Here is a 25,890-nt window from a genome sequence, read left to right as displayed (position 1 = left end):
AGAGTAGGATTAAGCCAGTGGCTCAGATGAAACTATCCAAGCATTAGATATCCTTTAACTTCTGTGTTGACAACCAAACACCATTCAATATCCGGTTTGTCTACAAATGTATAATTGACATGTTGCATTCTCGTCTCCATCTCAACCAAAAAGCTAAGCTAAATAATAGGACTAAATCTAGTGTAGTTAAACTTGGTCTATTTTTAGTTGAACCCTGGGTTGAATTGAAACAAAAGCTGTTGATGACTTTGTAAATACTATATATCCCTAAACGGCATCATTGATGGTATATGACTTATAAAGTATATTTACATTTCATTTGCTCTTGTGACTTTGATAGCAACAGTGAATCTATTGAATTTTTAAGTGGGGGATTCTCAACAGTCATTCTCACAATATCACATTGGTAGTAGTCATTTACAAATATAAAAGCTAAGCAGGGCTGGGCTTGGTTAAAACCCTGGATGGGAGACCAAATAGCTGTAGGAGGTGCTGCCCAGCCTATAATATTTGTTGCTTTTGATAGTGCATATAACATTGAAGTTCTGACGTTGTTTCAAATGTGAAAATTCAACATATTTTATACAAGGTTTGTCTATGTTGAAAATTGGTTACAACGATTACTTAATTCTGTGGACTTTTTTCAAATCCAACGTATTTTCCACGTAGATTCCATATCACAATACGTTGACAAATGACGCTGAAACAATATTGATTTAACCAGTTTGTGCCCAGTGGGTATTTTACTGTGATTCTTTTTTTTAACATTTTTGATTGAAAACAAACAAAAATTGCTTCTTAGCGAGACACATTTCTCAAGCAATCATTTGTCTAGGGCTGTCTGGGAGTGGTCTGAGTGGTGAGGGGAAACCTAAAAACGGGCTTTTATTGGCAGAGAGCTTTGGAACTCTCTTTGTTATTGGTCTATTAACTAATTTACCACCTGGTGATGTCTGCACAAACTGGAATTAAAGCCAGACTGTTTTTGACTGCACTGGGCCTTAAAACAAATGCACCTCATTGGTTGATTAACCCAAGGTTTTCTTTAAGGCACAGTATAATAAAATCCCCCATAATGTATAGTACACATATCATTTCTAATGGAAAACTTTAGTTTGGTACAAGGAAGTGTATAACGGTAGAGTCACACTTTATAACCCAAATCAGATGGTTAAGCTTTTAGTTGAAGCACGAAGGATTCTTGGCTGAGGTGTTTTCTGTGATATATGGGTCTCTATGGGTAAGAGAATCCCCCACCCTCATTCTGGTTCCGCTCATACTGCACCCATTTACTGTAAATGGAGCGTCTGTTGTGTTGTGTGGTGGGCGTCTGTGAAGTGCTGGTAGTTTCTGTATTATGACTAGGGTACACACCAAGAGCAGTGCAGAGTGGGTAGGTGAGTGTGGGAGGCTATGTCTGAAATTACTCAGCATTCTGTTACTGGGCAGAAAAAAGAGGCCTCCATGAAATCTGCTTGCCAAGAACAATGTAAGATCTTAATTTGATCACTCCTTTGTCGCTGGGAATTTTCCTACAGATGAACTTCATTATTTACATAAATTCACTGAAAACCCGGGCACTATAACACAGTTCTATTAACAATATTGCGTTTTTCATGTAGCCTAATTTTGTCAGTTTATAGCCTAACCATCGATCAACCATCGATCAAGCAACTTTATGAACTAGAGGGTTCTTTGGTTGTCCCCATAGGTTCCATGTAGAATCCTATTTGGAAAGGGTTTTACATGGAACTCAAAAGGGTTCTACCTGGAACCAAAACAAGTTTCTTCAAAGGGTTCTCCTATGGGGACAGCTGAAGAACCCTTTTAAGTTGTAAATAGCACCTTTTTTTCTGTAAACATTCAAATCCTGTTGCTGATGGATTCTTTTGCTGTAACATTACTGGTCAAATTAAGATCATACATTTGTATAGCTACTCTAGTCAATTAGATTAGTACATTTTGTGATATGACAATCCTTTAATGTGAAGGTAGATGACGTTTTGTATTACACACTCATAGTAATTTAGTAATTGCTTTGTAATTGCATAGAAGTTGAGTAGTTTTTGAAATAAGGATTTGTCTTGAAATGTAAGCATATGTGGGTTAGTATATTTCTGTTTATTAGATTTTAAATGGCACAAGTATTTATGCTAGAGGTTAGATACAGTATTTCTTAGCAACCTTAGCAGATGTAAGAGGTCTCTGTGTAATGCACGTCTCAACATTACTTTGAATAACTTGTCAGTTATCCCGTTGTGTGGGTTTTGTTTATAATTTGTATCTTCTTTTAGAGTGGGAGGTTTATGATTCCTTGTATAGATGATGTCAGATAGAAGATGCATAAATGTCAAGTTAATGTCACTGATGAATATGAGTAGCAGTAGCCTAGTGTCTGGGTCCTGAGTGAAATGAGAGTCGTCATGAGTTCTGATCTGAACTCAATGATTAATACCTAAACAATGAGTAGTGAAGAACTTTTCAGTACAAATTCATGTGTTTGTATGTAGTTAGATTCAGCAGACTTCTTCATCGAATACAGGGGAAAGTGTGTGTACGGAGAAATGTGTGTGAAGAGGGGAATGTGTGTGAAGAGGGGAATGTGTGTGTACAGGGGACTTTGTGTGTACAGGGGAATGTGTGTGTACAGAATGTGTGTGTAGAGGGGAATGTGTGTGTAGAGGGGAATGTGTGTGTATAGGGGAATGTGTGTGTACAGGGGAATGTGTTTGTAGAGGGGAATGTGTGTGTACAGAATGTGTGTGTACAGGGGAATGTGTGTGTAGAGGGGAATGTGTGTGTACAGAGAAATGTGTGTGAAGAGGAGAATGTGTGTGTACAGGAGAATGTGTGTGTACAGAGAAATGTGTGTGTACAAGGGGATGTGTGTGTACAGAGAAATGTGTGTGAAGAGGGGAATGTGTGTGTACAGGAGAATGTGTGTGTACAGAGAAATGTGTGTGTACAAGGGGATGTGTGTGTAGAGGGGAAAGTGTGTACAGGAGAATGTGTGTGTACAGGAGAATGTGTGTGTATAGGGGAAAGTGTGTGTACAGGGGAATGTGTGTGTACAGGGGGAATGTGTGTGTACAGGGGGAATGTGTGTGTACAGGGGAATGTGTGTGTGCAGGGGGAATGTGTGTGTACAGGGGCATGTGTGTGTATAGGGGAATGTGTGTGTACAGGGGCATGTGTGTGTATAGGGGAAAGTGTGTGTACAGGGGAATGTGTGTGTACAGGGGCATGTGTGTGTATAGGGGAATGTGTGTGTAGAGGGGAATGTGTGTGTAGAGGGGAATGTGTGTGTAGAGGGGAATGTGTGTGTACAGGGGGAATGTGTGTGTACAGGGGGAATGTGTGTGTACAGGGGAATGTGTGTGTACAGGGGGAATGTGTGTGTACAGGGGGAATGTGTGTGTACAGGGGGAATGTGTGTGTACAGGGGCATGTGTGTGTACAGGGGAATGTGTGTGTACAGGGGAATATGTGTGTACAGGGGCATGTGTGTGTATAGGGGAAAGTGTGTGTACAGGGGAATGTGTGTGTACAGGGGGAATGTGTGTGTACAGGGGGAATGTGTGTGTACAGGGGCATGTGTGTGTATAGGGGAATGTGTGTGTACAGGGGAATGTGTGTGTACAGGGGCATGTGTGTGTATAGGGGAAAGTGTGTGTACAGGGGAATGTGTGTGTACAGGGGAATGTGTGTGTAGAGGGGAATGTGTGTGTACAGAGAAATGTGTGTGAAGAGGAGAATGTGTGTGTACAGGGGAATGTGTGTGTACAGGGGCATGTGTGTGTATAGGGGAAAGTGTGTGTACAGGGGAATGTGTGTGTACAGGGGAATGTGTGTGTACAGGAGAATGTGTGTGTACAGAGAAATGTGTGTGTACAAGGGGATGTGTGTGTACAGAGAAATGTGTGTGAAGAGGGGAATGTGTGTGTACAGGAGAATGTGTGTGTACAGAGAAATGTGTGTGTACAAGGGGATGTGTGTGTAGAGGGGAAAGTGTGTACAGGAGAATGTGTGTGTACAGGAGAATGTGTGTGTATAGGGGAAAGTGTGTGTATAGGGGAAAGTGTGTGTATAGGGGAAAGTGTGTGTACAGGGGGAATGTGTGTGTACAGGGGGAATGTGTGTGTACAGGGGAATGTGTGTGTACAGGGGGAATGTGTGTGTACAGGGGGAATGTGTGTGTACAGGGGCATGTGTGTGTATATGGGAATGTGTGTGTACAGGGGAATGTGTGTGTACAGGGGAAAGTGTGTGTACAGGGGAATGTGTGTGTACAGGGGCATGTGTGTGTATAGGGGAATGTGTGTGTAGAGGGGAATGTGTGTGTACAGGGGAATGTGTGTGTATAGGGGAATGTGTGTGTACAGGGGAATGTGTGTGTACAGGGGAATGTGTGTGTATAGGGGCATGTGTGTGTATAGGGGAAAGTGTGTCAAATGTTTAAACAAGAATGATTGTAGTTGAGTTGAAGCCCTAAGATTCAAAAGAAAGACTCAACTTGTTTTACTACACATTGGAGATATACCTGTGGTAAAACTTTAGAATATTTAATAACTGTTTGTCCTCCTAAACTCATGTACTCTTAAAACCTGGACCTTGGGATTCATTTGTTTTCAGTTGCACTATATATATTTATATTTATAGCAAGGAATACGATTACACAACAATATGCTTAGTCAACAGTTTATGTTGACAAATACATCAACATAATGTACACGGAACAAACATATTAACACCGTGTTAGTGGTGGATCCCATGTTTCACGAGCTGAAATAAAATATCAACACATTTTTTCAGACGCACAAAAAGCTTATTTAGCTCAAATTTTGTGCACAAATTTGTTTACATCCCTGTTAGCGAGCATGTTTCCTTTGCCAAGATAATCCATCCACCTGACAGGTGTGGCAAATCAAGAAGCTGATTAAACAGCATGATCATTACACAGGTGCACCTTGTTTTGGGGACAATAAAAGGCCACTGTAAAATATGCCATTTTGTCACACAACACAATGCCACAGATGTCTCAAGTTTTGAGGGAGTGTGCTTTTGGCATGCTGACTGGAGGAATGTCCACCAGAGCTGTTGTCAGAGAATGTAATGTTCATTTATCTACCATAAGACGCCTCCAATATCGTTTTAGATAATTTGGCAGTACGTTCAACCCGGACTCACAACCGCAGACCACATGTTACCATGCCAGTCCACATCTGGCTTCTTCACCCGTGGGATCGTCTGAGGAGAGGGAGGAGGAGGGGGGTGGGGTTTGCTGAGGAGTATTTCTGTCTGTAACAATGCCCTTTTGTGGAGAAAAACTCATTCTGATTGGCTGCGCCCCTGCCCAGTCATGTGAAATCCATAGATTAGGGGGATGTTTATTTCAATTGACTGATTTCCTTATATGTAACTAAGTAAAATCTATGAAATTGTTGTATGTTGCATTTAGATTTTTGTTCAGTGTAGTTACATTCCTGCTGACTACTTATTGAGTCACGGTTGAGAAGCATCATCATCATCTCTAGTCATATCATTGGCAGTAACAGTACCTGAAAGTGTGGTTATACTTCATAGCTCCTCAGTATAACTTTTTAATAACCTTTATTTAACTAGGTAAGTCAGTTAAGATCAAATTGTTATTTATAATGATGGCCTACCAGGGAACAGTGGGTTAACTGCCCTGTTTAGAATGACATATTTTTACCCCGTTAGCTCAGAGATTCGATCCAGCAACCTTTCAATTACTGGCCCAACGCTCTAACCACTAGGCTACCTGCTGCCCCAACTATAATGACATAGCATAGCATCATGGCCTATAGGCCTACTGCAGTTGCCTACAGCTCTAACCTGTTACATCCGATGGTATAATGTATTGAAGTCTCTTACTTTGTAAACAATCATGACAAAATTGTAGCTACTCTGAACTGACGGCTGTCTTGTCGTTCTAGAACTGGTTGACAGGTTATAGCCAGTAGATGGCGGTAAAGTCCCAGCAAAGTATCCTAGCTCAACGAGTTTTTGCCAATGAAAAGAGCAATTGGACATTTTGTAACACCTCATTCTACTTTTAGTTTTTCCTCATTTCAACATGGTCCTAGAATGCAATGATATTAGAGTAAAATATCCTATTTCATATATGCCTAATGTTTATATAGGTCTGTATGTACAGTATCACACTAGAATAGGCCTATATCAAGTTATAATGCAGTAAATTAGTGGTCCTATAACACAGTTTACTCAGCCGCTGTTCATCCGCATTGTGAATTATACAATCACTGTATAATGTACAGTAATGTACAGTACCAGTCCAAAGTTTGGACACATCTACCTATTCCAGGGTTTTTCTTTATTTTTTACTATTTTCTACATTGCAGAATAATAGTGAAGACATCATAACTATGAAACAACACATAACCAAAATATATTTTATATTTGAGATTCTTCAAAATAGCCATCTTTTGCCTTAATGACTGCTTTGCACACTCTTGGCATTCTTTCAACCAGCTTCACCTGGAATGCTTTTCAAACAGTCTTGAAGGAGTTCACACATATTATGAGCACTCGTTGGCTGCTTTTCCTTCACTCTGCGGTCCAACACATGCAGAGATCATCCGTTCACCTACTCTGCGTCTCACAAAGACACAGCGGTTGGAACCAAAAATCTCTAATTTGGACTCATCAGACCAAAGGACAGATTTCCACCGGTCTAATGTCCATTGCTCGTGTTTCTTGGCCCAGCAAAGTCTCTTCTTCTTATTGGTGACCTTTAGTAGTGGTTTCTTTGCAGCAATTCGACCATGATGGCCTGATTCACACAGTCTCCTCTGAACAGTTGATGTTGAGATGTGTCTGTTACTTGAACTCTGTGAAGCATTTATTTGAGTTGCCATTTCTGAGGCTGGTAACTCTAATGAACTTATCCTCTGCAGCAGAGGTAACTCTGGGTCTTCCTTTCCTGGGGCGGTCCTCATGAGAGACAGTTTCATCATAGTGCTTGATGGCTTTTGCGACTGCACTTGAAGAAACTTTCAAAGTTCTTGACATTTTCCGCATTGACTGACCTTCATGTCGTTTCTCTTCGCTTATTTGAGCTGTTCTTGCCATAATATGAACTTTGTCTTTTACCAAATAGGGCTATCTTCTGTATACCACCCCTACCTTGTCACAACACTACTGATTGGCTCAAACACATTAAGAAGGAAAGAAATTCCACAAATGGTCTTTTAAGAAGGCACACCTGTTCATTGACTACCTCACGAAGCTGGTTGAGAGAATGCCAGTAGTGTGCAAAGCTGTCATCAAGGCAAAGAGTGGTTACTTTGAGGAATGATTCATGATACATGATACATGATACATGATTGATACATGATTCCATGTGTTATTTCATAGTTGTGATGTCTTAACTATTATTCTACAATGTAGAAAATAGTACAAATAAAGGAAAACCCTTGAATGAGTAGGTGTATCCAAACTTTGTACTGGTACTGTGTGTACATTATTACCCTGTAATGGCTGGTGCTCTATAGTCTACTTTCTCCTTTGCTGTATGTTTTTTATGCCCAAATAGCCACATTCAAATAGGTCTATCCTTTAACAGAATTATGCACATTTTATGTTAACATGTTACGCTATCTGTATTGTTATTCTGACAAAACTATAGGCAAATGTGTTTTTTGTCAAAACGAAAAATAACGTACTTTTGCTCACTCAGTGAAATGCCAACATCCCTTCCGTAGAAATGTAGTCTCACCGTGAAAATGAGATCCAAGTCATCTTCTTCAAAATATTTAGCTTACATGATTTTCAGGATATGTGCGATAACAACAAGAATGGTAGATAGGATATAAATCATATTACGTTCTCATACAAATGTTCTATAATTGTGGCTGTCTATTTAATTTGGTTAGTGTGATATCATGGAGTACACTGCATCTTATATGCGTTTTGAAATTCCGAATAGATTTGGAAATTATTGATGGATCTTATTCAACTAAGCTATTCACATTTCTTGCTTAGTAATGTAAGCCTAATTGTAAATAATTTTACAAGTGAATATTAAACAAAAAATTGTATGAATTGTTCAAAATGTCAGACATCTATCTTTATCTCTGTTGTTTAGGATCTGGGTTCAAATCCTCTTGAATTTAAAAGATGGTATCTTTGGAATTGTGTGCATTTCTGTTTTTGAGAAAAATGCTCAGTAAGCTGAGTGAACCAAAGGCTATTGTAGTCAGTAAAAAATGTAATAATTTATAATAGAAAACTATGCATGGCATAGTTATTGCTTATGAGATGATGTTGCTTTTTTACTTTGGTAAAAAGTTAACCTTAATATTAGGCTATTTGCAAATAATCTATTCATACCGTCCTGCTCATATATCAACTCAGAAAATAACTGTTGTATCTTTTTGATTTGAATGATTTGTATCCATAACAACAGTGGTGCAGGTGTTGACGTAGACGCCCAAACTATGAGTTTGTTTATTAATACCGCTTCCTGAACAAACAAATCGATCAAATGTCACGGCCTGTGCCGAGGCTTCCTGTTTGATACGGAGGTGATAAGAAAAAACCTTCACTGACATTTCATTTTGTCTGGATTTAGAGATGACTATTTGGTGCTCATTATGCAGTTCGCAGCACTTTGGAGTGGTAGCCTATTTGAGGTCAATATAAAACCTATGATATATTTGTTTTTGAAACATGAATACATATTTTACTGGTGAATATGAATCAAATTTCAAATAGATGATCATCATGATTATGAAAAATTGATTTAGAAGTACAAATGATTTCCCTCAAAGCATACTGAAATACCAGGGTTTTAATGAAGCAATATGGCCCTTAGCCGTGGTATATTGGCCATATACCACACCTCCTCGGGCCTTATTGCTTCATTATATTATACCACAAAACCCTGAGGTGCCTTATTGCTATTATAAACTGATTACCAATGTAATTAGACCAGTAAACAACTAAGTTGTGTCATACCCGTGGTATACGGTCGGATTTATCACGGCTTTCGGCCATGTGTATAATAGACAAGGGTTCATTTAAAAAGCAAGACATGACAAACATGGCTTCACATTTTGTTGCTGTGCTAACCAGGCTTGATTTGGGAAAAGCCCATGACATGCTCTCTCACATATCTGTAATCACTGATACAAGAAATACATATAAAGTTACCGTTGTCATTTCTACCATTATAATTGGGGATGAAGATCTGTTTTAAAAGTCACAAGTGTCACTTGTTCCCTTCAGTAAAAAAAGTTTGATATTGGTCGCTAGTGTTCTGGAGAGTTGTAGCCTATGTCGCTAGAAGCCTATTGGAAAGTTGTGACTGTCCCTTTCTGACTCAACCACCTCCACAGTCTGTGGTTATGGCAATTCATGATGCTCATCCTTTGTCTTTTTCACTTTCAGTCACTGGAAAAAAAGTCATAACTTTTAAGAGCTGTTTCCGCATGATAGGACGTACTGCTGTATAAATCAAGCAATACCTTCTGATTTCATGCCACACTCTCTCTATCTCCAACCAAGCTAAATGGTTCCCTTCTGCAAGAACAAAATACTATGGGTAAATATACACAGATGATTTCAGTCTGGATTTTGTCATTTGTAGTAAGTATAGGATTTGCTATTTTTATAAGGGAACCGTTTTGCATTGAATAGTTGCATCCTTGATTAGGCATCGTGCCTCTCTTTGTTGGGCAACAACTTTGTTTTTGTGTGTGTGAGCTCGTATCAACCTCTGACCAAGCTCTGACCATCATCCAGTACCTGACAGCAGTGTTTTGACATGTGTCCTGTCTGTACTGGTTGACGTGTCCTGTCTGTACTGATTGTTTGGGCATTGCTTGTCAGAACAAGCTGCAGTGGAGAGAGGCTGATGGATCTAAGTAATAGACAGCAGAGCTTTAGAATAGCTAAAAGACTACTTCATTGAAATCTCTTTATGGAAATCTGTCTTCATGACAAAGGCAACATTGTGAAACATGACCTCAGAGGCACTGAGCACTTCGGGAAATTTAGGTCGAAATAATACAAGATAGCATAATATGATCCATCTATTTATGATGTGTACCTCACATAATTTATTTGTCTATGTGGTGTTATAATCTAAACGTGTTATCACGGTCACTTTTATGTAGCTTTCTATAATAACTAAGTCAAACATCATGAAGATGCACACGACATAGCTAGAGTTTTAGTAGGTTTTTTGTGCCAAGGAGCAAAATACATATTTTTTGTTGACAAAATTGAGGTAAAGTGTGTGTAACGTAAAGTAATCTTATCACCCTTAATGTCTGTTTTTTTTTTAAGAGAAGACTCACATTGTAATATTGTCCTTGGGTATCTGACAGATAAATTGTGACATCAAGTGAAAATAAGAGGGTGACATAACTTGGTGATTGAAGCAGATTGCGTCTATGAAACCCTACTTCTGAAACGGTATTGCACAATATACCAAGCTGAGGCAGAGCGAAACTTCAGTGGACTTCCACAATGTAACTATTTGATAGCTGTCTGACTGTGCAATTGTTCACCTCTGAAAAAGGAAATTGAACAAGTGTCCGGTATTTAAGACCGTGTCATAGAAATGTGAGATGTTATCATGACAGACCCCTGATGTTCACCATAACAAAACCTGTATGCAGAGTGGTATGGCCATGAGGCAACACAACAAAGTCATTATACAAGTAACCAAGAGACTTAATAGTGAGTCATTCATGTTCTTCAGAACTGAATATTTGTTTTAATTAAAGACATACTGAGATAAAGTCAGGGTTTTATCCACACAGACAAAGGTAATATAACTGCAATACAATAACTTGTTCCAAACCTTACCATCACCTAGGGCAGTGAATACACTCCAGCTAAAATGAACAGACACACTAATTAGAAAGGTCAATGTTGACATTTGCAAAAGAAATCTACCTAAATCAATGTTTCCCAACTCCAGTCCTCAATTAGTCCCAACAGTAGCCCTGGTCAAGCACACCTGATTCAACTTCTCAACAAATCATCAAACCTTCAATCGTTTGAATCAGCTGAGATATGTCCGGGGCAACAACAACAAAAAGTTGCTGTCGCGGGGTACTCATGGACTGGAGTTGAGAAACACCGACCTAGGTTGATAAAATGTTTTTATGTCAGTTTTGACCTTTCTAATTGGTGTGTCTGAAGTTAATTTTAGTTGGAGCGTATTCACTGGAGCACATGGCATTTAAAGAGAGAATTGAGGACAGGCATGAATGTGACCCCTGACTTTTCAAGGTCATGTTAGTCAAGTCAAATGTTAAATGTCACATGGCGAAAAAATCAGCCCTATGAATTTGCATGCTGATGGTAATTATAATTCTCTAGCACAGTGTAATAGAAACATACATATTACAGTTCATGCACTTCAGGTTTAAAGGACAAATAGACAAGTTCAGAGCTGTCTAGACAGTCCAGATATAATCCACGCAGACCTTTCAGAGATGATTGGTTTATGACACCCTATAGCTGGACTTCCACTGCTCTAACAGGTTTCAGAGTTAGGCAGTCTGCAGTGTGTATATACAGGTATGTACCACATCATAATACTGTTGTAAACATGGAATATGATGACTATCAATTTGACAATAGTACAGGACTATGTGAATGAAGCAACAATAACTGAGTTATAACCATATATGACCTTGTGTTAGTGTGAGAGAATGTGTACGGCTCACACAAAAGAGGGGAGATTTGAGCACTGAGCAGTGAGTTGAGGTGCGCGTGGGCTTGTTTTGAATGCACAGATGGCACCAACCAAACACATAGGATGTTGAAATGTCACCCAGAAGTACCAAATCCTCCACAAAATATCTCAGTCTGAATAATAAGGGTGAGCTTTTTGAGAAAACCACAAGCCTTTCTCAGTTTTGTTTTCAGACGTAATTTGTTTACCTGGAAGTTGGTTATCTTGTTAATGTAACAGTAAAATGCACATTCTTGGAACTACCACATGGTATCATCTTTGTTCATTTCTGAAAAGTTGCTTTACACATTTTTCTGAGTCCAATAGGTGATCCAGTGTGTCAGAACATGTAAATTGTGATGTTTAGTCTCCCACTAACAACAAGAGAATACAGTAGATGATAACAAATGAATGTCCCCTATAGAGATTCACCTGTAGAAAATGTACTATACTTTAAATTATCTACTGTAGAGTATTCAACCTTTTGTTTCTTATACTGGGGGGATTTAATGGAATTACAAAGAGGGGGTGTGTGTGTGTGTGTGTGTGTGTGTGTGTGTGTGTGTGTGTGTGTGTGTGTGTGTGTGTGTGTGTGTGTGTGTGTGTGTGTGTGTGTGTGTGTGTGTGTGTGTGTGTGTCAACACTCCCACCTGTGGTTGTGTGTGCTGCATGACATTTGGTTTGCTCCTAGCTAGACTGTGTGAGGCCTGCAGACTCTAAACAGCTTTCACGCAGGGACAAAATGTCTGCTGCACATGAGGAACATACCGTACCTCAGTCCATGTGATGTGGAGTCTCTTACTCTACAGTGTTCAGAAAATCTAACATTAATTTACTGATGGCCAGAATGGTCAGATTTTTGTGTAAAGAAAATGCTCAATTTTAAAGGCACAAATAAATGCCTTTATGAGCTTAGTACAAGTCAAGGAACATAATCTAAGGTTGTATGTATCACTGTTTAAATTTGTGTTATTATTTTAGTCTTTATTAACAAGCAATACATAGCATAATATGATAATTTCTCATGGACTTCAGTCCTTGAATCCATAGCTTTGTTTACTAAACACACTGGCAGTGTCAAGCTGTTGAAATTGTGCCTGGTGTCCCAGTTTTCACCTGTAGGCAAATGCATTTCAAGTTACAGTCCAACTATATATATATATATATATATATATATATATTCAGTCAAATATCCCTTTTAGGTAAAAGTCAGAATCTGATGAGGTTTCAGCTTTCAGATGGAGGAAGGAGCTGGCTTTTGTTAACGTTATGTGTCACCATGGAGGCTATAGTTGACCTTGTGAAACGTTCTCTGTGGTAAATCTACTCAGATCAATTTTTTTATTCGTGTGAGTTTCAGTATTGATCGTTGGGGTTCGTTATTACGTAGGACTGATTGACCTTTATCTCCAGTGCCCAATATCAACCTTCTCTCCTAAGAGCGCTTTTAGATTGAAACCAGTTTGAAGACACCTACATTTAACTTGAATCTATTTACCTTTTGATCATTTTACAGACCATGGTAATGTCATGCTTTATGGGTGGTGCTGTTTTCAGAACACTTCCCTCCTTTTGTTGTCTTTGTCTGACTCTTCTGATGGAGTTCTATATGGGACAGTAATTCTGATCAAGTTTGTTTAAACAACTCTAAATTCACATTTTTAAACTACAAGTGTTGTATAGTTCAGCGGTCCTGTCTTTTCTCTAGCTTAATATCTCTATCGTTCTCTGTCTGTGACAAATAGAAAGGGGGGAAAAGACTCGGCAAGTGTGCCCACGGCACACGGCAGCAGAAATCCTCTCAGTTTAACCACGGAACGCATCAAAGAAATGCTCTCAAAACCTCTCCTGTGTCATCTGACTAATTTTGATAGTAAAAATGCACAGTAAACCCTATGTTTCGTTTTTTTACAAGCACTGTCATGTTTTCTGTTGAATACAGAAATGGGTCAAATGATCTGTTTACTGCAAGAGTTATTTATTCGATTTGGAAACAAGTTCACACTTAACAAACCCAGTGAAAATTGTTGACATAAATCATTGCTTGTCTTTAAATGTATAATTTTTTTATGAATCACAACAAATTCAATTCTATGAAAAAATGTAAGTATTTTGTTAAAGGCCTCAAAGTTCTTGTTAGGCCTCAACTTTTAGTGTTTGAGTGTTTATTAATATGTCAAAAGTGAACAGAATCTGCATAAATGAAGACATGTAATTGTGTAATAAACTGTGGGTAGCTCATTAATATTCTAACCTATTTGTGATAGACTTGTTTTTATATAAATACATATAGAAGTCATTCTGAAACTATGATGGATGGGTTGATAATATTACATATTGTATGCTTCGGGGAAATCTGCCTCATGAAATGAAACAACCCACTCTGTTTCCCACTCAGTTTCCAGAATCTTTAACCTTTTCAGAAACAACAAATGCCTATCAAAAAAACAAGTGCAATATATTTTTAGGCTCTATTTCTTTGTCCACAGAGACATGGATTATTGATGGAAATGATTGTTTTACTAAAGAATGCATGGTAATCTAAAGTATACCTCTACCATGCAAACGTAGACTTAGTTAATTACAAATGAGTTTAAGACGATAGTTGTACATTTCCAATACATTTTTGCCTGCTTTAGCCAGTATTTAAGTTTGATAATGTTTATGAAGTTTATTTCCTGTTTCACACTGGTACAGCGTGATTAAGTGTAATATTTTGTACTTTGTTGGTTTCCAATAATATTTAGACAAATTTAATTGTACATAGTTTTCTGTATTAGTTGGAAGTACTTAGTTTTAGAATCTGGACTACCTGCTTTCATGACCATAAAGAAGGCACATTACAGATGACTTGTAAGTGTTATTTTTTGTTATCGTTAATGAAGTGTATACAGTATTTATCCTGTATTGTTGTGATGGCTGTCAGTTTGGTGTACAGTATAATGTGAGTGAGTGACAGATATTTCCACTGTGTTTGTTTCAAAGCTCAGAGACCTGAAACTTGTTTCACCTGTGCATGCCTCTTTAGCTCCGCAGGTTTCTACTAGTCAGTGTGTGGTTATTTCTGTGTGAGTATTGCTCTTAAAGTCCTTTATCCACTTATCATTTGGTAGCCAACTGTAACATTTTGCAATTCAAAACAGAAATCTTTGCTATTTGCATACATATAACCTCTTGATTATGCTTGATGCTGTGCTGTCCTGTATGTTGTCCTGTGTGTGGGAATGTGTTTTTCTTCAAATGGACACTGGCCATTTGTATCTGTTTTCTATAGTTTTGATGGAGATATGACATCTAAATCTCATATTAGAAATCCTTGTAAAACATGGGCCTGATGTAGTATGCCCTATGTACACCTGTATCTCAACAGACACAGGGCATGGTTAATCAATGTGTGTGTATATTTTAGGATTTGTTATATGCTTTGTTAAAAAGAAAAGGAAAGTTGAAAGTAGAAACATTACAAGATTTGGACGTGTTCTATAACTTTTCTGAACCAGCATGCAGATATTAGCCTCTCACTTCCTGTTTGAAGCTGTTTTGTTTACCATTGAATGTGCTATTTTTAAATGGCTTAGGCATATAGCTTATTCAAACATTTTCTTGGTTTCATTTGTTGTTTTTCCTTCTTGTTCACTCTTGGAGTATACTATCAATCTAAAAATGATACATTGTGACTGTTCATTAATAGAATCTGACCACTACCCAGGGACCTTCAGCATATATTTTTTCTTTGTCAGTTGAACAGAATTAAATGTGTGCGTGCTCATAGTCTGTGTGTATACACATATACCTATACTTAGATGACTGTCTACCTGAATTGTTTTGTAAAAAGATCTCTGTCACTACTTTATCCTCATTCTGGCATCTATTTCATTCTTACCCATGCAATGGTTTTTCTCTGACACACACCCAACTGACATACTCTACCTTGTCTCTACCTTCTTGCCTTTGTGCTGTTGTCTGTGCCCAATACTGTTTGTACCGTGTTTTGTGCTGCTACCATATTGTGCTGCTGCCATGTTGTGTTGCTACCATGTTGCTGTCATGTGGTGTTGCTACCATGCTGTGTTGTCATGTGTTGCTGCTATGCTATGTTGTTGTCTTAGGTCTCTCTTTATGTAGCCTTGTGGTGTCTCTCTTGTCCTAGATTTTTATTTTTAATCCCAACCCCCGTCCCCGCAGGAGGCCTTTTTCCTTTTGGTAGGCCATTATTGTAAATAAGAATAAGGTTATTGCCTAGTTTAATAAAGGATAAATAACATTTAACAAAATACTCCCAGACTGCCTTAGCCATGTAATTCACACCTTAAATTCAGCTCCACAAAGATATTGATTATCAGCCAACTGTCTTTGTGTCTGACTAACTCCAATAGCACTTTGTGATCGGTAAACACAGACATGGGGCTAATTGTAGTTTCCGTCCTCTCCTTTTAGTGTCTGTTTACAACGTGTGGGAGAAAGAAAGGAGGAGAAGAGGAGAGAAGTGGTGAAACAGTCACTCTCTCATGCGTATGAATTAACTATACCTGTTGATGATGAACAAAGACCTGAAACCTCAAAGAGAAACGATCAGATCACACATCTCTTGTCCTTCCCAGCGTGTGATAAATGCCTGCTCGTTTAGTCAACCTCCTGCTTGCCCCCACAAAGCCATTCTCGGGTGGCCAGCCACACGTAGGAGACGTTCAGACAATGTACTGTACAGGAGATGTTTACTAATCACCCCACAAACCATCCCAACCACATAATGGATGGATGCACGCCTGGGTTCTTCCCCTCTTTTTATTTGAGATTAATTCACTAAAGTGGAGCTCATCCATTAAGTAGCCATGGATGATCAATAGCTGTTTATCCATGATTGGCTGCCATGATCTCTAAGCCTGGGTGCTGATGTCAATGCTGTGCTCCTATGCCTTGTCTCATTCACCACATCTGTCTGTGATGCAAGACCGAGAGAACACATACGCTACAAAGATGGGACAGTGACCTTGATATAGAGTATTTGTTCTGTCTGTAGTTCTGTTCTGGGAACAGGGTCACAACAGTTCCCAGTCACTATGCTGTGCATTCAAAGCCATAAAATTGTCATTGGGCAGAAAGAGGTCTGTGAAAAAAGTAAAAGGGGGAAATGTCATATGTCCATTTCAGGCAGTAAAACACTGTTAGAGTGGTTGTTTTTCAGGGTATATTATGAGAAGCGTGTGGAAGTGCATGCAGATCTTTCTTTGTGGTGCATCTTTTCTAGTAGCTTAGCTGATAATTCTCAGAACAATTGAACTCATGCACACTTTGTTGTTGTGATGGTGCTTTACATGAAAACACTGTCTGTTTATCCATTGTGATGAAGAGAGAGAGTTGAGGTGTGTAGAAGTCATCTGATCAGAGTGTGGTTTGCTTTTATTGTTGTGGGCGGTTTTCTCTTCATTGGATAGAGACTCAAAAGATGAGTGAATCACTTCGAAATCTCTCTCTCTCTCGCTCTCTCTCTCTTTCTCTCAATTCAATTCAATTCAAGGGGCTTTATTAACATGGGAAACATATGTAAACATTGCCAAAACAAGTGAAGTAGATAATATACAAAAGTGAAATAAACAATAAAAATGAACAGTAAACATTACATTCACAGAAGTTCAAAAAGCATAAAGACATTACAGATGTTATATTATGTAAATATACAGTGTTGTAACGATGTACTAATGGTTAAAGTACAAAAGGGAAAATAAATAAGCATAATTATGGGTTGTATTTACAATGGTGTTTGTTCTTCACTGGTTGACCTTTTCTTGTGGCAACAGGTCACAAATCTTGCTGCTGTGATGGCACACTGTGGTATTTCACCCAGTAATTGAGTTTATCAAAATCGGGTTTGTTTTCGAATTCTTTGTAGATCTGTGTAAGCTGAGTAAACATGTGTCTCTAATATGGTCATACATTGATTGGGCAGGAGGTTAGAAAGTGCAGTTCAGTTTTCACCTCATTTTGTGGGCAGTGTGCACATAGCCTGTGTTCTCTTGAGAGCCAGGTCTGCCTACAGTGGCCTTTCTCAATAGCAAGGCTATGCTCACTGAGTCTGTACATAGTCAAAGCTTTTCTTAAGTTTGGGTCAGTCACAGTGGTCAGGTATTCTGCCACTGTGTACTCTCTGTTTAGAGCCAAATAGCATTCTAGTTTGCTCTGTTTTTTTTGTTAATTCTATCCAACATATCAAGTAATTATCTTTTTCTTTTCTTATGATTTGCTTGGGTCTAATTGTGCTGCTGTCCTGGGGCTCTGTGGGGTGTGTTTGTGTTTGTTAACAGAGCTCCAGGACCAGCTTGCTTAGAGGACTCTTCTCCAGGTTAATCTCTCTGTAGGTGATGGCTTTGTTATGGAAGGTTTGTGAATCGCTTCCTTTTCAGTGGTTGTAGAATTTAATGTCTCTTTTCTGGATTTTGATAATTAACGGGTATTGGCCTAATTCTGCTCTGCATGGATTATTTGGTGTTTTTCATTGTACACGGATTATAATTTTTCAGAATTCTGCATGCAGAGTCTCAATTTGGTGTTTGTCCCATTTTGTGAATTCTTGGTAGGTGAGAGGACCCCAGACCTCACAACCATAAAGGGCAATGGGTTCTATAACTTATTCAAGTATTTTTAGCCAGATCCTAATTGGTATGTCAAATTTTATGTTCCTTTTGATGGCATAGAATGCCCTTCTTGCCTTGTCTCTCAGATCGTTCACGGCTTTGTGGAAGTTATCTGTTGCGCTGATGTTTAGGCCAAGGTATGTATAGTTTTTGTGTGTGCTTTGGGGCAATGGTGTCTAGATGGAATTTGTATTTGTGGTCCTGGGAACTGGACCTTTTTTGGAACACCATTATTTTGGTCTTACTGAGATTTACTGTCAGGGCCCAGCTCTTGCAGAATCTGTGCAGAAGATTTAAGTGCTGCTGTAGGCCCTCCTTGGTTGGTGACAGAAGCACCATATCATCAGCAAACAGTAGACATTTGACTTCAGATTCTAGTAGGGTGAGGCCGGGTGCTGCAGACTTTTCTAGTGCCCTCGCCAATTCGTTGATATATATGTTGAAGAGGGTGGGGCTTAAGCTGCATCCTGGTCTCACCCCATGGCCCTGTGGGAAGAAATGTGTGTGTTTTGCCAATTTTAACCGCACACTTGTTGTTTGTGTACATGGATTTTACAATGTTGTATGTTTTTCCCCCAGTACCACTTTCCATCAATTTGTATAGCAGGCCCTCACGCCAAATTGAGTCATAGGCTTTTTGAAATCAAAAAGCATGAGAAGACTTTGCCATTGTTTTGTTTTAGTTTGTTTGTTTGTCAATTAGGGTGTGTAGGGTGAATACGTGGTCTGTCGTACGATAATTTGGTAAAAAGCCAATTTGACATTTGCTCAGTACATTTGCTCATTTGCTCAGTACATTGAGGATTTTCCCAAGGATGCTGTTGACGCATATCCCACAGTAGCTTTGGGGTCAAATTTGACTCCACTTTTGTGGTTTGGGGTGATCAGTCCTTGGTTCCAAATATTGGGGAAGATGCCAGAGCTAAGGATGATGTTAAAGAGTTTTAGTGTAGCCAATTGGAATTTGTTGTCTGTGTGTTGTCTGGGGGGGGGGGTGTCCCGCAGGTCTGGGAGAGTGTCTCGCTGGTCTGGGCAGGGTGTCTATAAATTGGATCAATCGTGTGGCAAAGTAGTTATTTATTTAAACCTATTTCTATTAAGGTTATTCATATTTTAAACATAATTACATTTTGTAATCCGTTGTTGATTTTCATGTAATTAAAAAATGGATGTTTTACTCAAGTAGATTGTCATGTCTGTTTTCTATGAAAGCCAGCCGTTGTAATGACTTAATTCAGTGAAGACAATCCTGTCGTCGCCCCTGATCTTGAACCAGTTAATACAGCAGTGTTAACAGTAGGCCTGTAACCTGCTAAATGATGAGATGCACTGTATCAAGCAGAAAGACACTATTCAGTCTTTTTGGTATAGACTGCATAATAAATCATTCACAACACTTTCTCTGCCCTTAGGAATGTGGTCATGAAGAATGACTGTCCTTGTGAAAAATGTCTCTGACATCCATTTTAAAGTATACAAAGCCCTCTTTCCATGGCAGGATAATAAACAGCTAACTGAAAACACCTTCAAAACTCAAATCGTCTTTGTTCTAATTGTTGCAGTGCGTGTTGTAAATTGACGGTTTTTAATTTCATTTTTATTTTTTATTTTCTGAGACTTTTTAAGGCTTTAATCATAATGTCCGCCTGCGATGTTTTCAGGTGACCTGAGAAATGTGTCTTGCATAGGAGAGCCTGTCGTCGTCGGCTGGGGTGACGTGGCAGTGAATGGGACTGCTCTCTGTCTATGACAGACACTAAGTAATGCTGCAATTTTAACTTTGGGGCAGCCATTTTAAGTCGGTCAATGTTGGACTTGACATTTTTGTTGTGTCCTGCAGCATCTTTCTGGAGGCTTTGCAATGAACACAGGACAGCAACACTTTGTATGTATTTTCCTCTGTCTTGAAGGGAATGTTTCACGGACATACTGTAGATAAGCCTATTCCATGACTAAATTGTACTTCAATCCAGAGCAGACCACTGAAAATATGGTTTCATGAACATGATTTAAATACTCTCCCACTCACTGACTAGTCTTCACTCTACTAAATTAGAACTATTCTGTCTAATCTATGACTGTGAAACAAACCAAAAATGTCTGGATGTGTAAATATATTTTGCTACTTTGAGTAGTGTGTTTTGTGGCGCAGTGAATAGTCTTCTCAAATTTCATCCTCATATACAGGGCCTTCCTTCAAACAACCTCTGATTAGTCACGGTCGACCCTCACAGTCCAGGTACAACAAGAGCACCCAATCACAGCTCCTCCTCTGACCAGTGTGTCAAACAAAGTCAAAGTACATTTTAAACCAACAGGAGATTCTCTTTGGGATGGAAATCCATGTTTTTTTACTTCAAATCATAGTTTGATTTTTCGGATGTTAAACATTTTCCCATACAGTGAGAAGAAAGCTGACATTACATCAAAACACAGTCATGGAAAGGAGTTATTATCCTGATCAGCAATACCATTAAATATTTTGAAAAGATGAATAAGACATTTTTTATTAAGATTCAAGCAAATGTTGATACTTTAAGGTTGAGCTTTGCGTTTAATCTGCGTTTTTTGCTCAATTCTCTGTTTACACATGTTTACAATACTTGACTGAGGACTTATTGTGTAAGAATGTTATTGTGAACCACTAATCTAACTATGGGTTAGGGAAGTCCTGTGGGAATGGGGGTGGGCGTGAAATGTTTGTCTTGTTCAGTCTTGTTGCTTATTTCTTTGGATCACAAAAAAATACTTGACTGAGGATGTGGGTTTTCAGACAACTTTCTGTCAATAGCTAATAAGAGCTTGGTGCGTGAGACTAGGTTGCTTGGGGGTAAGAAATAACACCCTGTGGTTTATGAGCAAGGAAAATCCATCCAAAAACAGAGATGAGAAACAGAGGTTAGAAACAGAGGTTAGAAACAGAGGTTAGAAACAGAGGTTAGAAACAGAGGTTAGAAACAGAGGTTAGAAACAGAGGTTAGAAACAGAGGTTAGAAACAGAGGTTAGAAACAGAGGTTAGAAACAGAGGTTAGAAACAGAGGTTAGAAACAGAGGATCATAACAATACACACTTAAACTTGCATTTTAGTTTACTATGGTGTGATGCAAATAATATTTGATATAATCTAGGGAAATTATATACATGATTTCCTGCTAAATGTAAGGCATGATTTATTTATCTAAATATTATTGTTTGGTAATGCCAATTTAAGTGGAGAATGGGAAATTGTAATGAAATATTTTGGCAAGACTGGTGTGTTGAAGTAATGCCTCGATTGAAGCGAGATCAAAACATGTTACACATCAAAAATAACAAATCACATTATCACATGAAACGAACACCATAAAGCTTTTGTATAGGATAATGATAGCAAAGGTTTGTTTGTCTGTTTACATTATTTATCTGCCCCTGGATACAATGTGTCTATCTATTTATTAGCCCTCTTTCTCTGTTCCACTTTAGATTTCGTTGGATGAGACGGATGTGTCATGAGACCGAGGTGAGATGAACCACCATTTGAAATGTGAGGACGCTTAGACAGAGACTTCACAGTTAGATCACACTAGTTGGATAACACCAGATCACATCAGTTAGATCACACCATCTTTCTCATAGTGTACCTTGGCAGGTGGTAACCCAATGATTTAGTTTGAACTATACTAAATTTACTCTATGTACATTTGACTTTTCATGTTTTGAAGCTGCAAATTAATCTCTATCTATAAGGATGTTATATCATTAATTGACAAAGGCATTTTGGTTCAGAGAAATATTTGATTGAAAGGATCCACTCAGAGGACCCCCAAAGCATTGAAACAAATATAACTTTTTAAACACATTCCCTACCTTACTGTCATAGACTGTTCTCTCTGGTGTACTGATGCACCAAGTCTGGAACCAACAGGACCCTGAACAGCTTTTACCCACAAGACATACGACTGCTAAATGGTTAGTTAAATAGTTAACCAATAACTAACTACCTGCAATGTCTGTATTGACCCTTTTTGCACTAGCTCCTTTGACTCGTCACATACGCTGCTGCTACTGTTAATTATCTATCCTGTTGTCTAGTCACTTTATCCCTGCCTATATGTACATACATACCTCAATTACCTCGTACCCCTGCACATGGACTCAGTTCTGGTACCCTACGTATATAGCCGAGTTTTCATTACTCATTCCTCGTGTTATCATTTTTCTATTATTCCTTGTTTTTTCCCCTCTGCATTTTTGGGAAGGGCCTGTAAGTGTTTCCATGACAGTCTACACATGTTGCTTACAAAGTATGTGACAAATAAAATTAGATTTGACTGTAATATGATGTACTGTATGTCTCTGTTAGTGTGGTTTGGGAGTTCCTGTGTGAGCCTCCTGTGTGAGCCTGCTATGTGGCTCTCCTCACCTCGTCCTCTCACTCTGGGGGCCCTGTCAATAGCCATATTCCGTTTCCCTTTCCTCCCTCTAGAACACCAGGCAACCCATTACTCTACTGTTAAAGCAGGATGGACTTTTTGGGATAAAGCACCTCATAGCTCCCAAGTGATGACATGGATCTGTTAGATCTGTTTCTGCAGACTATTGGCTTTAAAAAGGCCTGAGGCTGAAATACTAGGAGACTACCTTTTAATGACTAGTCAAGAGACGGAGGGAAATCGCTGGACGCAGGAGTTCACGTTAAGCTGGGTTTGTTGAGGTCGATTTGTTGAAGTTGACTCCTTGATGTCTCAAATGGTTCTGTACCTCTAACATAACACCAATAAATGATTTTATATTGAGGACATTTTCTGACTTAAGTTTTTTGTTATATATGGATAATTATAAATGTTTGAAATAATTGAAGAACCATAAGTTCACCCTGATGTGCCAAAAGGCCAAATAAATGTTTCTCATAAATAGTGTCTCAATGCTAAACTCTTCTGTAGTTGACAGGGAAACGCTTTTGACTTTGAGCTCAGTTCTCAAATGCAGAATGATTAGTGAGTCCATTTCCACTCAAATCACCCAAAATAAACACTAGCTTCCAATGAAGACACTGTCATTTTGTGTCACGAGCTGCACAATGGGGTGTGTTTAGGGTCATGAAGGTAAGAGGGGTATCTGGGGGCATGCTTATGAACAGGGTTAGTCTGATTCAGGGTGATTTAAAAAGGGTGTTGAACGTGATTCTGACAGGTTCAGACAGCAGTAGTTGAGGTCATGGACAGGGGTTCCCCAGGGGGTGAGGTTGGAACATACACTGCTGTAGTAGAATGAGAAGTTATCCTCTACAGTTTGTCTGTGATAGGATGCTGAAGACAGCCATATACAAAACACTTACAGCTATCATCAGGTATTACTGAGGTTTTACAGCCCAAGTTCATTCTGATTAGGACTGTTTAATGGCTCATTTGTGTCATAACATGTTTCATTGTTTATGACCAAAGTCCTGAATTCAATCAAAACTGGTTTATTGGGTAAGGCAATACGACATTATTATGTAGGATTTGGGGTGGCATGGGTCAGGCTTCAGAATATTCGTCAATCTGTGTGAGGTTTTAGACAGAACATACCCAGGATGCACCTGGCTCCACACATAACGTCACAGAGAGTGAGGAACAAGCCCACTAAAGCGCTGTGCAGTTGTCTTATTCAGGTCTTGTTAATTTGGATTCAATTGGGATGCTCCTATACAGCTTTTTAAACCACTGTTTCTCATGTTTAGTGGATCTGGTATTAGATTCTATATAGTGTTATGTTATAATAGGGGATTCAATAGAATGTATTACTGTATTTTGTAACTCATTATATATTGTGGTCATGAAGAAAATGCTATTTGTCAAGACAATGTATCTCTGACATAACACTGTTGTCTTTTCACATGACCTTGTTACATCTGTCTGTGTTCCCTTTAACAACTCTGGTGACTCAGCGAAAAATACAGGAAGTTGTGTTACTTCCATAGTTATGTACTGTATGTCTCTGAGCTTTCGGTCCAGCTTGGCTTATAATTCCCATTTCTCCCGCTCCTTGCAATGGACACCCACCAAATCACCAGCTCTTATCAGTTAACTGCTTTCTTAGCTATATTAATTGATGTTTTTATTTTTATAAATCAATAAACTATATTACATGTAATAAAAGAGAGGGGTTATTATGTCCAATGCTTGTCGACAGCAGCGTGTCAAGGTCAACAGAGTGGAGAATGTGTCTAGAGCAACACAGACCTGCAGGAGCCAGGGCACACGTGATGCACGTCGGATGAATATCTGTTTACACGCCACTGAAAGCCGCCACACAAAGGCTGGAGTGACTCATGGTAACCAGAGACACAAGCTGTGCTACTAGCTCCTCTCCTGTTGTTCGGCTCACTCAGGGCCACTACTGTTAAGGTACACAGTTGCAATTGGGAGTAATAGCACTAAGATGACACTAACTCATTTAGTACTTATTTATGTGAGCATGTATGTACTGCGTGTGCCTGTTAGAGCATGTTTGTATCTGTTAAATTCGTCACTATATTCCTGACTGAAAGATTGACTATATCCCAATGATAGGACACACATCACTACCCCCCCCCCCCCTCATCACTCCAAGATGGCTGTCTACCTTTTGTTCCTTCATGTCCGAACTGGCTACAGTTACAGGCAGATAGAGTGAGCGTCTGAACAGTTTCTGTCTGGCTCTCGTGAGGGTGCTCAGTAGGGCCTCAGGGTTCTGGCTCTACAATGTACAGACAAGGATACGCCCAGACATGTTGAGCAGTCAGTAGCTCACTCCCCCCACCCGGTTTACTGCTCTGTCCAGTGCAATACAGCCTTGTTGCAATCTGAGCCAGCTGCTGTTCAGCTATAATGCAGTGTCTTAGTGAAACGTCTGTACTGTATAGCCTGCTACTTAAAGTCAGCACACAGATCCTTCATTCAACTCATTTTAGTCATTTAGCAGAAGCTCTTATCCACAGCAAATTTTGAATAAGTGCCTTGCTCAAGGGCACATCAATAGATTTTTAACCTAGTCAGGGATTTGAACCAGCGACCTTTCTGTTACTGGCCCAAATCTCTTAACTTCTAGGCTACCTGCCTTCCATTATCATAACCTAATGACACAGTCCCCCACCCCCAATCAACAGGCATCCTACTGTGTAGAAACCTGCAACTATTCTGTTATAGAATTTAGGCTACATTCAATCTCTGGCTTGTTTAGACTCACTATAACCCACTATTGGCCTCTTGTTCATAATTCAGTGTCACTTCAACACCTCCCCTTCACCCATGTGCCCCTCCAACACCCCCCTAACACTGACACAGCCCCTAACACTTACACCAGTCAATTACCCTGACATCTCTCCCAAAAACGTCCCCTTTCTACCACATTTTAAGAAGGCTTCTTTTAAAGGAGCATAACTTTTTTTGTGTGTGAGACAAAATTAGAATTGAAGGTGTAACTGGCAGGAAGTGAAAGAAAAGGGAGATACTAACAGAACTGTTGGACAACTACTTTATTCTCAGCACCGTACCAATAAAATGATGATCCTTCTTCGAAC

At 39.1% G+C, this 25,890-nt stretch overlaps 1 long non-coding RNA gene across 1 annotated transcript in view; it reads left to right on the top strand.

Annotated features, from left to right (window-relative positions):
* The window catches only part of LOC139412847 (uncharacterized), a 36,611-nt gene extending 13,465 nt beyond the window's left edge, over positions 1 to 23,146 (top strand). The window contains exon 2 of the long non-coding RNA XR_011634737.1: positions 21,831 to 23,146. This is a non-coding gene — a long non-coding RNA (uncharacterized lncRNA). The remainder of the gene's footprint in view (positions 1 to 21,830) is intronic.
* Positions 23,147 to 25,890: the final 2,744 nt, after the last annotated feature.

The sequence above is a fragment of the Oncorhynchus clarkii genome, chromosome 1, assembly GCF_045791955.1.
Source record: "Oncorhynchus clarkii lewisi isolate Uvic-CL-2024 chromosome 1, UVic_Ocla_1.0, whole genome shotgun sequence".
Lineage (NCBI taxonomy): Eukaryota > Metazoa > Chordata > Actinopteri > Salmoniformes > Salmonidae > Oncorhynchus > Oncorhynchus clarkii.
The sequence above is the reverse complement of the archived record's forward strand: the minus strand, read 5'-3'. Positions and strand labels throughout refer to the sequence as shown.